At 36.7% G+C, this 15,000-nt stretch overlaps 1 long non-coding RNA gene across 1 annotated transcript in view; it reads left to right on the forward strand.

Annotated features, from left to right (window-relative positions):
* Positions 1-15,000, forward strand: part of LOC118762723 — a 23,048-nt gene that overhangs the window by 4,881 nt on the left and 3,167 nt on the right. The window contains exon 2 of the long non-coding RNA XR_004998474.1: positions 3,263-3,266. This is a non-coding gene — a long non-coding RNA (uncharacterized LOC118762723). The remainder of the gene's footprint in view (positions 1-3,262; positions 3,267-15,000) is intronic.

The raw sequence follows: 15,000 nt of genomic DNA on the forward strand, positions 1-15,000 counted from the left end.
ATATATATATATATATATATAAATACATACATATATATGCATATATAATATATATATATGTATCCATACACACACGCACACAGAAACATATATACACTCATATACTTTTACATATGTCTTGTGAATTTCTGAGATGAGGAATTCGCATGCATCTTGATTGTCTTCGCTACCGTTTCTGCCTTTCTATCTTCCTACGCATCAAATTTCTCGATGTGTCTTCTATTATACATGATTGTATCCTCAGAAGTTTGACCCGAAGGCATACTGTGTGCACTCACCAGTTATCGATATATGTGTGTATATATATATATATATATATATATATATATATATATATATTTATATAGACATATCTGCATATATATATAGCTTTATTTTTCGTTACGGTAAGATTAACAAAAACAAAAGTACGTACTCTAACTGGTGAGGGATAAATATTTATTTTTACTGTAGAAAACATATTGTTATGAGCTACTAATTGTTCATACACTGTAAGTGTTTTCTGGACAGATTGTAACAGCACATGTGGTATCTCTGAGTATTCGCAGGCTCTTGTCAGATGGCGTATGCAAGTTTCAAATCAAGATAATAGCACACATGTCATCGGGAGAAAAAAAGAGAAGGCGGCTGCAAAAAGTGAAAGGCGAATGTAACGAATAAAAGAAAATAAGGTTAATTCAAGTAATGGGCCCCCTCACCGTTCACCGTACCGCTAGTGCATGTGGAAGGAAGGGAAGTGGTATACAATTCCCGATACGGCTGCCCAATCGTGAATGAGTGTTGGTCTGTCATTTACCAAAAGTATCTTGCCTCCTCTCAAACATTTTCTGTTCCAGAATTCCGCATTGCGATGGGATTCTTACGTCTAAAAATGAGATGCAATTTTTCAGCTACGCATAACCTGAAATTTTTGTGTCCATTAATATATAGCATGGATTGTTTTCTATGATTTTCCATTTGAATTTATATCATGTGGATCTAGACTTCAATCCCTATGTGTCACTGCCCAACTTAGTGGCTTTACGTTTGTACATGTGCCGGAATGCAGGTAGGTACCGTGTATCATTTGAATACGCCTTCGCATAAGCTAATGTGATTCTTTTTTAATGCAGTGATACTGTAACATCTGCTTCATATAGGTTGAAGTTTACAAGCTCCAGAAACTCAACAGTTACAACTGGGAGCGTTTTCTTGTTGGTTTGTATAAATAATGACTGAAACGATAGGAGAATACAAAAAAAAATGAGGAAAAACAGGGCAGATAAATTGATAGAAATGGGGATGCAAAACCAATTCAGGCAAGAAACCGAGAATTTCCAGAGTAGAGATCGCTGATCTTCTTTGAGCAAGGTCATCTTGAAAGGAGAAAGATAAACGTTAATAATAGCTGTTTAGAAACAGGCCGCTACAAGAAATCTGATAGTGACTACTATTGAGAAAATTCAGTTAGATAGCAAATGTCGAGTTTACTTGAAAGATAAGAAAGCATCGACCATATTCTGGGTTTGTGCAATATATTAACAAAAACCAGCGCAGACATGAAGGTACGGAATTTAAGCGCAGACACGTATGTGTAGGCAAAAAAGTGCATTTTGGTATTAACCGAGTGTATGACTTCAAAGCAACAGTAAAATGCTATGAACACGATCTTCAAGCTGTGAGAGAAAATGAGACTTGCATGTTCGTACTCTTTAGGCAAAAAGAGCAGCCATAAATATATAGGAGAGAATAAACTAACAGTGTAAGATCATATATTTTGCTATTCCCTATTATACCAAAGTCGTTAACAAAGAAATTTAAAACAAAATTAGAAATAGCATGATCTTGCCACAGAGCTCAGGAGATTGTGGAAGACCAAAAGAAGAGTTGTATATGTAGTAATTGAATCAATTGGCACAGCACCAACAATGATACCTAAAAGAGGGAAATAAATTGCAATTGGAACCATTGTCGACCTGGAAAATATGCCATCTTCCGTTCTGCAAGAATATTCGGAATGCTTCTTGATATTTGAGGAGACGTGTTGTCACCAAATCTTAAGTTAATATACGTACTAACCAAATTAGTATCCATTTGCGAAATAATAATAACACTACTCCATTCTACTCGCGGCACAAGTCCTGAAATTTAGTGGAGGAGATAGTAGTCTACATCGACAAAATGCTCAACTGCTACTTATTTTATCAACCTCGAAAGGAAAAAAGGTCAAAGTCGAACTCGGCGGATTTCAACTCAGATCGTAAAGGTGGACGAAATGCTGCTACGCAGTTTTCCCAGACTGCTATCAGTATAGAGTTCAGACTGAAAAAGTGTGGCGTGTTAGACTTGAAGAGGCAAAATCAAATGTATAGACTAACTAGTGATAACGTCGAGGGAGGTTATGAATCAAACAGAAGAAACGGGCTATAAAAACTTGAGGATATTGGAAAAGGATAAATTGATGGAGAAAGAAGTGGCCAAAAAATTTAAGGTGGAGCACTTGCACATAGTGAGGCTGATGCTTAAGTTGAAATTAAACTGATAGAATAAGATTGAAGCTATCAACAACTAGGAGATATCACGCCTCGGCGATTTTTTTCGTCCAGTGCCAACATTTTTCCGTTCTGAGCCTACATTTTTCTGTCCAGAGCTTATGTGCCCCATTATTAGACTATTTGCCATAGTCATTTCCACGGTGATCGCTATAAGGTTAGGCTTATAAAAAGTACCATTATAACTATTTACAGAATTGTAAAACTCGACACCGCTCAACAAAAACATTTGCATCGAAAGATATAAAGTTTGTTTAGAAAAACTACTACAAACTAATATAGTTCTTAAAATTGACAGAAATGTGCAAGTCAGTTCGCTGGTATAATCGGCAACACACTTAGTTACGTTAACAAAGTGATGTTGGTTCATGTCTCAGGCAAAGCTTATTTTTCCTGACTAGGGATTCTATGCCCCAACATTAGATTTATTCCCCTTAGTCATAAGCTTAAAGCTTATTAAAAAATACCACCATTATTATTTACAGAATTGTAAAACTGGCCACCGCTTAAGAAAACCATTCACGCCGATATATATATAATTATATATGTATATATAATATATTATATATATATATATATATATATATATATATATATATATATAATATATATTATATATATATATATATAGTTAATCCAAACAAGAAAGCACAAGAAAAACAACAACACGAGGATGTGGAACAAATACAGTATTATTGGACGATCAGGAAAGAAGGAAAGAAGGAAAGAAGGAGGGTTTAAAGTTTCGGCGGAGCTCTTCGTCGGAAACATAGGAGAAGGAAAGATCCAGAAAAGGGAAAACAGAGGGAAAAATCGCCAACGGTAATGAGACAATGCTAAAGTAATTTTATCATGAAGAACATTTCGATTTAGTACCGGTTCAGTGTTTTTTTCAATTTAGAGTAAAGCATGAAAAACTATTAGATTGTGGAAAAATAATATGAAATCTTTTGTTCTATATATATATATATATATATATATATATATATATATATATATATATATATATATAAAACATTATTGGTGAATTGAAGAAATGGAGCTGAACGCAGATTGAACAGAAATCGTTTTATTTCATTACCACGTGTTTCGAAAGGCACAAATTACCAAAATCCGATTGAATAATGGGACCATATTGTGTCTTTCTCTTCAGGAAGAAAAAGGAAATCCGTTGGAAAAACAAAAACAGAACAGAGGCGGAGCAAAAAACAAATCGAACTGTGCACCTAAGAGCCCATGGCGAAACTGTTTATCAGTGTATGTTGAGAACCGGTGGGTGAAGAATTCAACGGGTCAGGCATCGGTCAATCATGTGGGTGAGGGTGTATAGATTTCTGTTCAATCTGCGTTCAGCTCCATTTCTTCAATTCACCAATAATGTTTTAATTTCAATTATCCGCACCAACGCACGGTTGCAACGCCAGATGGTTGTACCTCCAACCGTGCTGTTTACTGCTGTGATTTTTGCTACTAATGTATCGGTTAAACTTTTGATTAATCTACTACAAGATTATTCATCTTTCTATTTCACATAATACATACCGCTTCGTCAAGAAACTGCTACTTTAACCGATGCCAATAATGGAGTTGTTCGAGATTGATGCGTCCCTTAAGGATATTCCTATACCACCAAAGGATGCCTTCCTTAAGGAGTTGGTTTGTAAAACCAACGCATTCATAAACCGGATAAGATGGCTCATTTTCTTCCACGAGAACGAAGATCTAAAATCGAACCGGACATCAGCATCGTCCGAATACGGCCGGCTTTTTAAAACATTGGATACGCCGCCACCGAACCCAAGACTGAAGAAGTTTGAGGACGACTTGTGGGACATAGTTAGAAAGATTAAGTTCAGGAAGTCACCCAGGAGAAATGCCCACCTCAGATACCTAGATAAAATTACCAAGGACATTAATAGAACGGACGGAGTCCTGGTCCAGTCCGACAAGACCAGGAACACATACAAGATGCCCATTAAGCAGTACCTAGATTTACTCGGTAAAGAGATCAAGATAAATTATAGAAAAACCAATTGGAGTACCCTGAGGAAGGTAAACTTGGAAAAGGATATAATATTTAAACACCGAATTCAAATGAGAACTCAGCCGCTTAGCCCCAAGCAACCCAGATTTATAGTGAAGGACCAAAAACCTAACTTCCACACCAACCCAGCGCTAAGACTCATATGCCCTGCTAGATCTGATATCGGGATAATCAGTAAGTACATTTTAGATAAATATATCCCTAGTTTAGTAAACAAGCTGAAGCTCAGCCTCGGGCCAACTCCTCGCAGGTAGTGAAGTGGTTCTCTTCCATCCCCAATAAGAACCGTACTAGGTTCATTCAGTTTGATATCGCCAGCTTCTACCCCTCGATTAACCCTAGTGTGCTAAATAAGGCCCTCTGGCATGCTCACAACAAGGCTGGCCTCACCAGAGAAGAGATAGATATCATTTTAGTTGCCAGGAAATCGTTTATTAAGTTTGATAATAAGTTGTGGATCCGTAAAGATACTCCCAATGAATTTGATGTGCCTATGGGTAGTTCGGATAGTGCGCAGATAGCCGATTTGGTCGGAATATATATCTCTACGAATGTGTCCGATCAATTCCCGGAGATCGCGGGCGGCCTGTATCGTGACGATTGTTGTTTTACCTGCAAAACACCACGAACAGAATAGTGCAGAAAACTAAGAGCAGGTAGCTAGGTTTTTTAATAGAATGGGCATGAGTATAGTTTTTGATAATGAACTCACCAAGGCTAATTTCCTAGACGTTACACTTAACCTTAATAGCGACTCATACTGCCCTTACCATAAGCCTTCCACTAATTTGAAGTATGTCAGTGTCTTCTCAAATCATGCAAAAACCGTAACAGACAATTTGGTTAAAAACATCTCTCTAGATTGTCTGGCTTGTCCGCCAGTGCCGATATTTTTATGCAGAAAGCGGATTTTTATAACGCCGCACTATCCAAGGCCGGTTATAGGCAGAAGGTAATTTATATTGATCCGGCTTCCGATGCCATCATTCGGTCATCAGGATAGGGCCGTATATAATAACATTAACATTTTAAGTAAGGACGGGAGCGCGGCGGATGCCGGGGTAGTCGCTCCCGCATTTAATTTAGCGAACAAGGATAATTATCGGTCCGGGAGGTCTTACACTAACCCAAGACCCGTTATTCATCCGAGAATCACCCACCCGAATGCGAGAGCTGGCGTCCCGACCCATCACACTGATAGGAATAAGCATATATGGTTTGTAATCCCCTTTGGTAAGCAGATTAGAACTAACCTCCCCCTCATGTTTAGACAAGCCATCGCCAATAACTTCCCCAGAAATTCCAAATATTACTCCACGGTTAACTCACATAAAGTTAGGATAGCTTTCTCCAACACTAAAAACCTCGCCCAGATAATCGCCTCCCATAATAATAGGCTACTTACTAAGACCCTATCACCTTTTTCCGGACGCACAGCCTCTTCCGCTCCCGGTTTAATGCTCAGTAGGAATAATTATAGTAGTAATAATGATATGAGAGCCAGTACAGTGACACATAATCTCAGCTCCAGCCAGGGAGTACCCACTAGGGGTATAGTTATAAATAGGGGTGTTGTGGTTGACGGTAACAATGGGAGTAGGGTGGAGAGCCCCATTAGCATCCCCAGCATCATTTCCCGCAATAGCAGTACCACGGGCAGTAGCAATGACAGCACTCTGATAGATAGTGGAGAATCAGGGGTTATTCCTATAGTTAATAGTGACGTTGTGGAAAATAGAGTAGTAAGCGGCTGCAGGTCTCGGAACGAATATAGTGACAGGAACGCAGTTCTAATTTCAGAAACCCAACCTAGCAGCAGATTAAGATTCACGTCGGCGAACTCCAAGATCAAAAACGCCGTCTACCAATGCAAGGTTTACACGGACTCAGATGCCTTCACTTATGTAGGGGCATCATCCTCAAGATTGTCTTTGCGTGTCTCCAACCATTACGCAACTTTTCGGGACGTGAACAAGCGCCAGACCACGGGACTCAGTAAGCTAATATGGCGACTGAAGGATGCGAACTTAAGCTATAGGCTGGAATGGTCAATTTTGTCGGTGGCCCTCCCATTTGATAGGGGGAAGACAGACAGTGCAACCTTTGTGTCTCCGAACTCTTCCATATTTTGTTTGCCAGAGGCCGGATGGTAAACGGGCTCTTACAGTCGGCTTTTCGATGCCCCCATTGGCGGGTTACACTTATCTGGCCTTTAAATAGCGTTTATAATAATACCGGCACCCATAGCCCTTGGTAACAAATTCTGAAATAGCCTTTAAGATATCTACGATTAACCACTGCAAGGGAAATTACTCCTGTGTGAGACAAACGGGGCTTGGTGTTTTTCACAGCGGGGGGTTTCCTTGTCTAGGCAGGCTTAGATGAACACACACACACACACATAAAACATAATATATATATAATTTTTTCTTTTTTTTCTTTCTGCCACCCAACGGTTATCACGGCAGTAGCCACTGACAGCCGAACGATCAAACGCACACACGTACACAAAAATTGTTTTCTACCCCTACGCCAACACACACATATATAGAACAGTATACACACACACACGTCTCTAAGTAGATTTTTTCTCGCCCCTTATAAAACATCCAATATTCTTTAAATAGTCAGAACTTTATTCTCGGTCACAAAGAACATCTATACACCCTCACCCACATGATTGACCGATGCCTGACCCGTTGAATTCTTCAGCCACCGGTTCTCAACATACACTGATAAACAGTTTCGCCATGGGCTCTTAGGAGCACAGTTCGATTTGTTTTTTGCTCCGCCTCTGTTCTGTTTTTGTTTTTCCAACGGATTTCCTTTTTTCTTCCTGAAGAGAAAGACACAATATGGTCCCATTATTCAATCGGATTTTGGTAATTTGTGCCTTTCGAAACACGTGTAGAATGAAATAAAACGATTTCTGTTCAATCTGCGTTCAGCTCCATTTCTTCAATTCACCAATAATGTTTTAATTTCAATTATCCGCACCAACGCACGGTTGCAACGCCAGATGGTTGTACCTCCAACCGTGCTGTTTACTGCTGTGATTTTTGCTACTAAAGTATCGGTTAAACTTTTGATTAATCTACTACAAGATTATTCATCTTTCTATTTCACATAATATATATATATATATGTGTATAGTCAATGGACAGACGGAAACAAAATGCAACTGAATGAGGGAAAATTTGAACTGATGCATTTTGGAAGAAATTCCTCACTAAAACAACCATACTCTCTTCCTTCAGGAGAACCGCTCACAGCCTCTAACAATATCAGAGACCTCGGTGTAATTGTTGATGACGATCTCAGTTGGAGTGCACACATCAACAAGAAGGTCGATATAGTTCGTAGGATGAGTTCCTAGATCTTAAGAACTTTCCGGTCCAGAGAACAAGGTCTCATCATACCACTTTTTCTTCCTTTGTACGGCCACACCTTGAATACTGCTGTCCACTGTGGTCTCCCCATACAAGACAAAACATCACCAGAATTGAGTCACCCCAGAGGGCACTCACTAAACGAATTGAAGCCATGGCTGCTCTCGATTATTGGGATTTCCTTAAAGCCTTGAAAGTTTACTCCCTCCAGCGTCGCCGTGAGCGGTACATCATTTGTACGATGTGGAGAATATACCGCCAACTTTGCCCATACGACATTAACATTAGCTTCAAGGTTCATCCAAGACTGGGACCAAGGGCCATACGTCCCCTGCCCAATTCAAGATCACAACATACATGTACACTGCAACGTAATTTCTTTTCCTCAACAAGTCCTGCCCTATTTAACATTGTCCCGAGGGAGATCAAAGTTGAAAAGGATCCCATCAACTTTAAACGGAGTCTGGATAGATTCCTTCAAAGAATGGCAGATAAGCCACCCATAATTGGAAACATCTCACCCAACAAGAACTCACTACTTGAACAAAACTTGACTTAAACAGGATTCGAATAATCCTATCAGGTGGTGCTATTAAGTTAGACTTGGCCTGGACCAATCTTTGGTCGAAACATATCTAAGTTTATCTAAGTTTATATATATATATATATTATATATATATATATATATATAGATATATTATATAATATATATATATATATATATGCATAATTTTCAAATAGTTGGAAAATTTCCTTCTTTCTGCCTGTCCTGCTGTTGTACTTTTTTCAAGGCTTGGTAGGTAGATAGTAGCAGATCCGAAGGAATATTGAATGTGAGTAATGTAGGTTCTGGATTGTGATTGCTTCAGCTGCAGTAGCCGAAGAAAGAGACCGTGGAGAGGAAGAAGAAGCAGAAGAAAATGAAGTATAAGTAGAAGTAGTTGTAGTATTAGTAGTAGTATTAGTAGTAGTAGTAGTATTAGTAGTAGTAGTAGTAGTAGTAGTAGTAGTAGCAGTAGCAGCAGCAGCACCAACAGTAGTAGTAGTAGTAGTAGTAGTAGTAGTAGTAGTAGTAGTAGTAGTAGTAGTAGTAGGGAGATGAAGAAGAAGAGAAAGAAGAAGAAAAAGAAGATAACTACAGTACTAGACTGTTCGTAGAGTCTTCTCAAATAGACAAGTGACCTAATTGTGACCTGTTGTGGTTATAACAATCGTGATTGGAATAGTTCTGAATAAAATCATGGGTAGTGAATGTTCTGAATTTAACTTTTTTAATATTTGCGTGGGTTTTATTCTAAGATCATTGTAGTAGTGCCATCTATGGTGGAAGCATTCAAAAGGGATGTATGTTTTGCGATAAAATATGTCTCTTTGCCAATGCGTTGAGTATAGGTTGCATTGTCCTTGAATTTAAAGGGCGGAAAAGAACATGAAGTTGGGTTGTTCAAAGGATGAGTTACATAGTTTTTATTAAAGCTGCAAAATTATGACAGATCTGTTACTAGGATTCACGTTCCCGTTCGTCAGACAGTTGTGGTAAATGCAGTCTTGTACCTATCCCAACTGTTCGATGAACGGGAACGTGAAACTCTGAGCAAGAATTCTGTGAGAATTCTGCATCTTTAATATATGTATGAACGCGATTTTTCATGTAGAAGTGGCGGTTGAAAGTTCTTTTGGTGATCAAGATGTTCTCAGTGAAAGTGATCAAATGAGGTCTCTTATTCAACATATTTCCCCTGCGGTCCACACACTTCTTCCGTCAGTGTTGCAGTGCTTATGTCCAAGTGGTGTAGAAGACTTCATCCTTTTGATCAATAATTCATCAGTAGCAGGTACGACGTCATCATCTCCGGTCAAGTGTCTTCTTCAAGTTGGGGAACAGGTTTTAATTAGATGAAAACAAACAAGGGTATTTGAATTGATGATCAACCAGATCAAATCGACAGTCATAACCACTAGCCATAAAAACTGAATAATTGTGAGCTAGGATTACGAAAACTACTGCAGTTCCGTCTTAAGAGTTCTCATTTCATATCTTCAAGCAATATTTAAGCCTTGAAATTTTGGACAACCTAGTGATCAATAGCACTCATAATTACTAAATTTCCTTCTTCATTTATTCTATAAACAGGACTTCAGTCAGTTCTATATTTAAGAGTTGAGGAATTATGTACATTATGTACATTATTTACATTATTTAGATTTGACGGATATCTGTCTTCATCTTGTTTGTTGTTAAAACAACGTTTCGGCTGATATACCCGCCAGCCTTCATGAGGTGTCTCGGGGAAATGTCGAAAGGGTGTTCTCATTCCTAAGGTATTTGTTTTTCGATGTTATTATTACTATTTTTATTATTCAGGTCACTGCTTCCAATCGAACTCGGTATCTTGGGGTTAGTAGCGCTCTTAACCACTACGCTACATGGCGTAGTGGTTAAGAGAGCGGACTAATAACCCTAAGATTCCGAGTTCGATTTCACGCAGTGACCTGAATAATAATAATAATAATGATAATAAAAATAAAAAAATAAAAAAAAAAAATAATAATAATAATAATAATAATAATAATAATAATGATAATGATAATAATAATAATAATAATAATAATAATAATAATAATAATAACAACAACATCGAAAAACAAATAGCTTAGGAATGAGAACCCACATTCGAAATTTGCCCAAGACATCTGATGAAGGCCGGAAACGTTGTGTTAACAACAAACAAGATGAAGATAAATATCCGTCAAAGGTAAATAATGTAAGTAATGTAAAACTTCAGTCATCCGGAAACAATCAGCATTTGACGAAATCAGGAAGGACTTCGCTATTATCTAGTTGAAATAAATAGCCTTTCATAAATCGCCATTACCATTTCATTGTTGATAACTTTGGATCCTCATCGTCTGTTGTAGCTGCCATGTTAGTATGAATGTCACTGGGTGCTAAAACGTATCTGCGTGTACTTGATAACGCAGCGATACGAATGTTCGTCGATATTCAAGAGAAGGCGCTACGACTTACTTCTGAAGTTTTCTTTGAAAGCTCAGATATCAGTTTACCTGCAAAGAGAAAGCAAAAAGGGGAAACGTGGGGGAAACGGCAAGAAGCATCGGAGAGCGGGTAAATGCACATTGGAGACAACTCAAGGAAGGTAAAAGCTCATCGATTCTGTACAAACACGCCGAACAGGAACACGGGGGATCAATCAACAATATAGAAATTAAAATGTTGTCCACACATAGAACAGATGCAACAATCAGACAAACTACAGAAGCTACACACATAATAGAAAATAAACCTAGCCTGAATAGAAAACTAGAATGGAGCACTAGCACACACCACGACATATGACGATAGAGGATCCCGAAAACATAATAAATACACAGATAAATAAATAAATAAATAAATAAACAAATAGAAATAAATAACTATGTATATATATTTTTTCGATTGGATTTATTATTATTATTACTAGTATTATTGTTATACATACATACATACATACAAGCATATGTAATGATAATAATAAGTGGATGTAAACACATGAACAAAATAAGAATAAACAAAAACAACAACAACAAAAACAAAATACAAATTACATGAACGTATATAAACAGAAGATACAAATATTACAGGCATCCCCCCCCACATACACACACTAAATAAACATAGACGCACATAGAGATATAAGCATGCGCAAATGAAGACATACAATAGAAATACAAAATGGCTGACGGTTAGTAAGGAGAGACACAAATAAGAAAGAAGAAAACAAAGGACCACTGATGCGGTCAGAGGAGTGTGGCGAAAGAACTCTAGCCGAAATAAGATTAATGTAAAAAATAAATAACACTGAAGCAAAGTAACACCAAATATATCGTGCGTGTGTTTTTATTGGCTAAACTGGCAAAATAATCATTCCGAAATATAACAATATCTGTTTCAACACACGAATTCACATAAAAAATGTTGCACGACAAAAACGTACTATATATATATATATATATATGCATCGTGGTATTTCTAAATATAGCTGATACAATTCTAGTAAACTTTTACCTTATAACAGATTTCTTTTCTTTGTAACTAAAGTTTACTAACAAAAGTACTTATCGCTCATATCAATATCCTTACACGGATCTTAGATAAAAAGGATGGATGGAGAAATTATTGTTCCTTTGTAGCAACGTGATCCAATAGAAATGAAATTCGGTATTGTAAAGCAACACATAACGAATCAAACTCAGCATTGATGCAACAATAATGGGGTTAATTTATATCAGTCGTCACCTACTTAGAATGTACTTGGCGTTCTTTCATCAACAATATTTGACGATGATATTAACGTTGGGAATACGAAAATTACTGTTGTTCCGTCTGACAAGTTCTCATTTCATATCTTCAAGCAATATTTAAGTCTTGCAATTGTAGATGACCTAGATATCAATAGCACTCATAATTAGTAAATTTCCTACTTCAATAATTCTATAAACAAGACTTCAGTCATGAAACTATCAGCATTTGACGAAATCGGGAAGGAATTCGCTATCATCAAGTTGAAATACAGAGAACACGACAGATGAGTATATATATGTCTATATGTATATATATATATATATATATATATATATATATATATATATATATATATATATATATATATATATATATATATATATATTATATATATATATATATATATATATATATATATATATATATATATATATATATACACACAGACACATATTGTATTTAGGGATGGACTTTGTTTTCGTTTTGCCAAACAAGCACACGCACTAAATATGTACTCTACACTTGTTTACAACTGTTCTTATTTTATTATTTTAATTAATGTCTATTATCCGGAAATCTTTCGTCACTCATATGTGACCTCTTGAGCGACACATTTCTTTTTATTTTCGTGTGAGTTCTTCCTTCACTTACACCATGTCCTTCTTTTAATGTGTTTATTCTTATGTGCAGATGCATTTGTGTCCACACAGACAATGGAACAAGGACACAAACGTATGCACACATAAGAATACAGACTTTAAAAGAAGAAAATGCTCTAAGTGGACCGAGAACACACATGGAAAGGAAAAGTGTTGCTGAAGAGCTCACATGTGTGTGACGAAAGTTTTTCGGACAATAGACATAAATTCAAATAATAAAATAAGAAGTGTAATAAACGAATGAAGAAAAAATATATAGTGTGTGTGTTTATTTGGCAGAAAAATATAAAAAAAAGACCATCCCGACGTACAACTATATCGGTTGTAATATATATATATATATATATATATATATATATATATATATATATATATATATATATATATATATATATATATATATATATTAACGAAGCAGAGGCGCAAAGCATTGTTTAGTTAAGAGTAGAATTTAAGTTAGTTGAAATATATTTGTCATAATTCAACTGCAGCTACCGCAGAGAAAAAAAAAAGTTCTCTTAAGGTAAGATGGCGTGAAAACACCCAATTCGTTTAGTGTTACCATCTCTCGGGAATCTCAGCCACCGATGTTTCGAGATTGTTTAGTCTTGTCAATGGGATATGCCTAAGAGAGGCAACACAGAGCGAACTTAATAAAGCTATAGCTTTATGTATAATAAAGTGAACACTTTGGCTGGTTTGCATTAGTAGTTGGCCTGATCAAATTATTTAGCGGAGCTTAGGCGCAAAGCAATGTTTAGGTATGAGCAGAATTTACGTTAGTTGAAATATGACAAATATATTTCAGCTAATCGAAATTCTGCTCATACCAGAACACTGCCTTGCGCATATGCTCCTTTAATTAATTTGGACGAATGATCTACTAGCGCAAATAAGTCAAAGTGTCGACTGGATTATATATAAAGCTATAATATTATTAAGTTCGTTCAGAGATGCCTCACTTATGTACATCTCATTGACAAGAGTCAAAAACCTCGAGGTTTGAAATTTTCGAGAAATACCGACACTGAACGAATTGGGTGCTTTTACCGTAAGAGAGATAACTTACCTCCGCGGTAACTGCTATGTATTTGCCTTTAGCAATTGAAATATGTAGCAAATATATTTCAACTAACCTAATACACACGCACATAGATGTGTATATATATATATATTTAGCATAATTCGTAACTTGCATTTCACCCAAAAAACCACCAGCGCAGAGGTGTCACTGAAAATCAGTCAATTATATAGTAATTATAAGGATAATCTTGTACATGAACGTAAACTCAGTAACTTAAAGCTGGTGTTCGGTGTAGAAACAAATATTGTGATTGGTTAGTAATGTCTGGTGTCTTAAATTATTGTGCTTTTCTATTCTGATATATCTATAAATATATATATACATGCATATACTTATACACATACAATGGCTGATGTTTGATACGAGAATATATATTTATTCAAACATGAAAATTCCATATGATTATCACCGTGTTTTCAAACTTTTTATGTAGTATTATTTTCAGTATATGTGAAGGCGCATGGCAGAGCTGTTAGAATGACGGGATCACAATCATGAGGTAATAAGTTCGATTCCCAGACTGGGTTCTGTGTTGTGTTCTTGGGCAAGAATCTTTATTTAACATTGCTCCAGTGCACTCAGCTGTAGAATTTAGTTGCGACATCACTGGTACCTAGTTGCATCGGCATTAACTTTTCCCTTGCACGACATCGGTGGTACGGAAATGGGAGGCTGGTATGTATGGGCGACTGCAGGTCTTTTCTAAATAACCTTACCTGGACTTGTGCCTCGGAGTGGAACTTTCTAGGTGCAAACCAATAGTCATTCACGACTGACAGGGCTCTTTACACATTTACACATTATTTGCAGTATACAAGAAATTATACGTCCATGTCTGTATTAATCAGTTTTCCCAGCCTCATACAATACTTATATATTTACAGAAAATCTCCAGATCATGGGGGGAAAAACCTACATTATATATCAGTATTATAAGATGCTGATTCAGAGATTCATGCCGTAATTACAGGAAACCCGGTTAAAATTTCA

The sequence above is a fragment of the Octopus sinensis genome, linkage group LG3 (genome assembly GCF_006345805.1).
Source record: "Octopus sinensis linkage group LG3, ASM634580v1, whole genome shotgun sequence".
Lineage (NCBI taxonomy): Eukaryota > Metazoa > Mollusca > Cephalopoda > Octopoda > Octopodidae > Octopus > Octopus sinensis.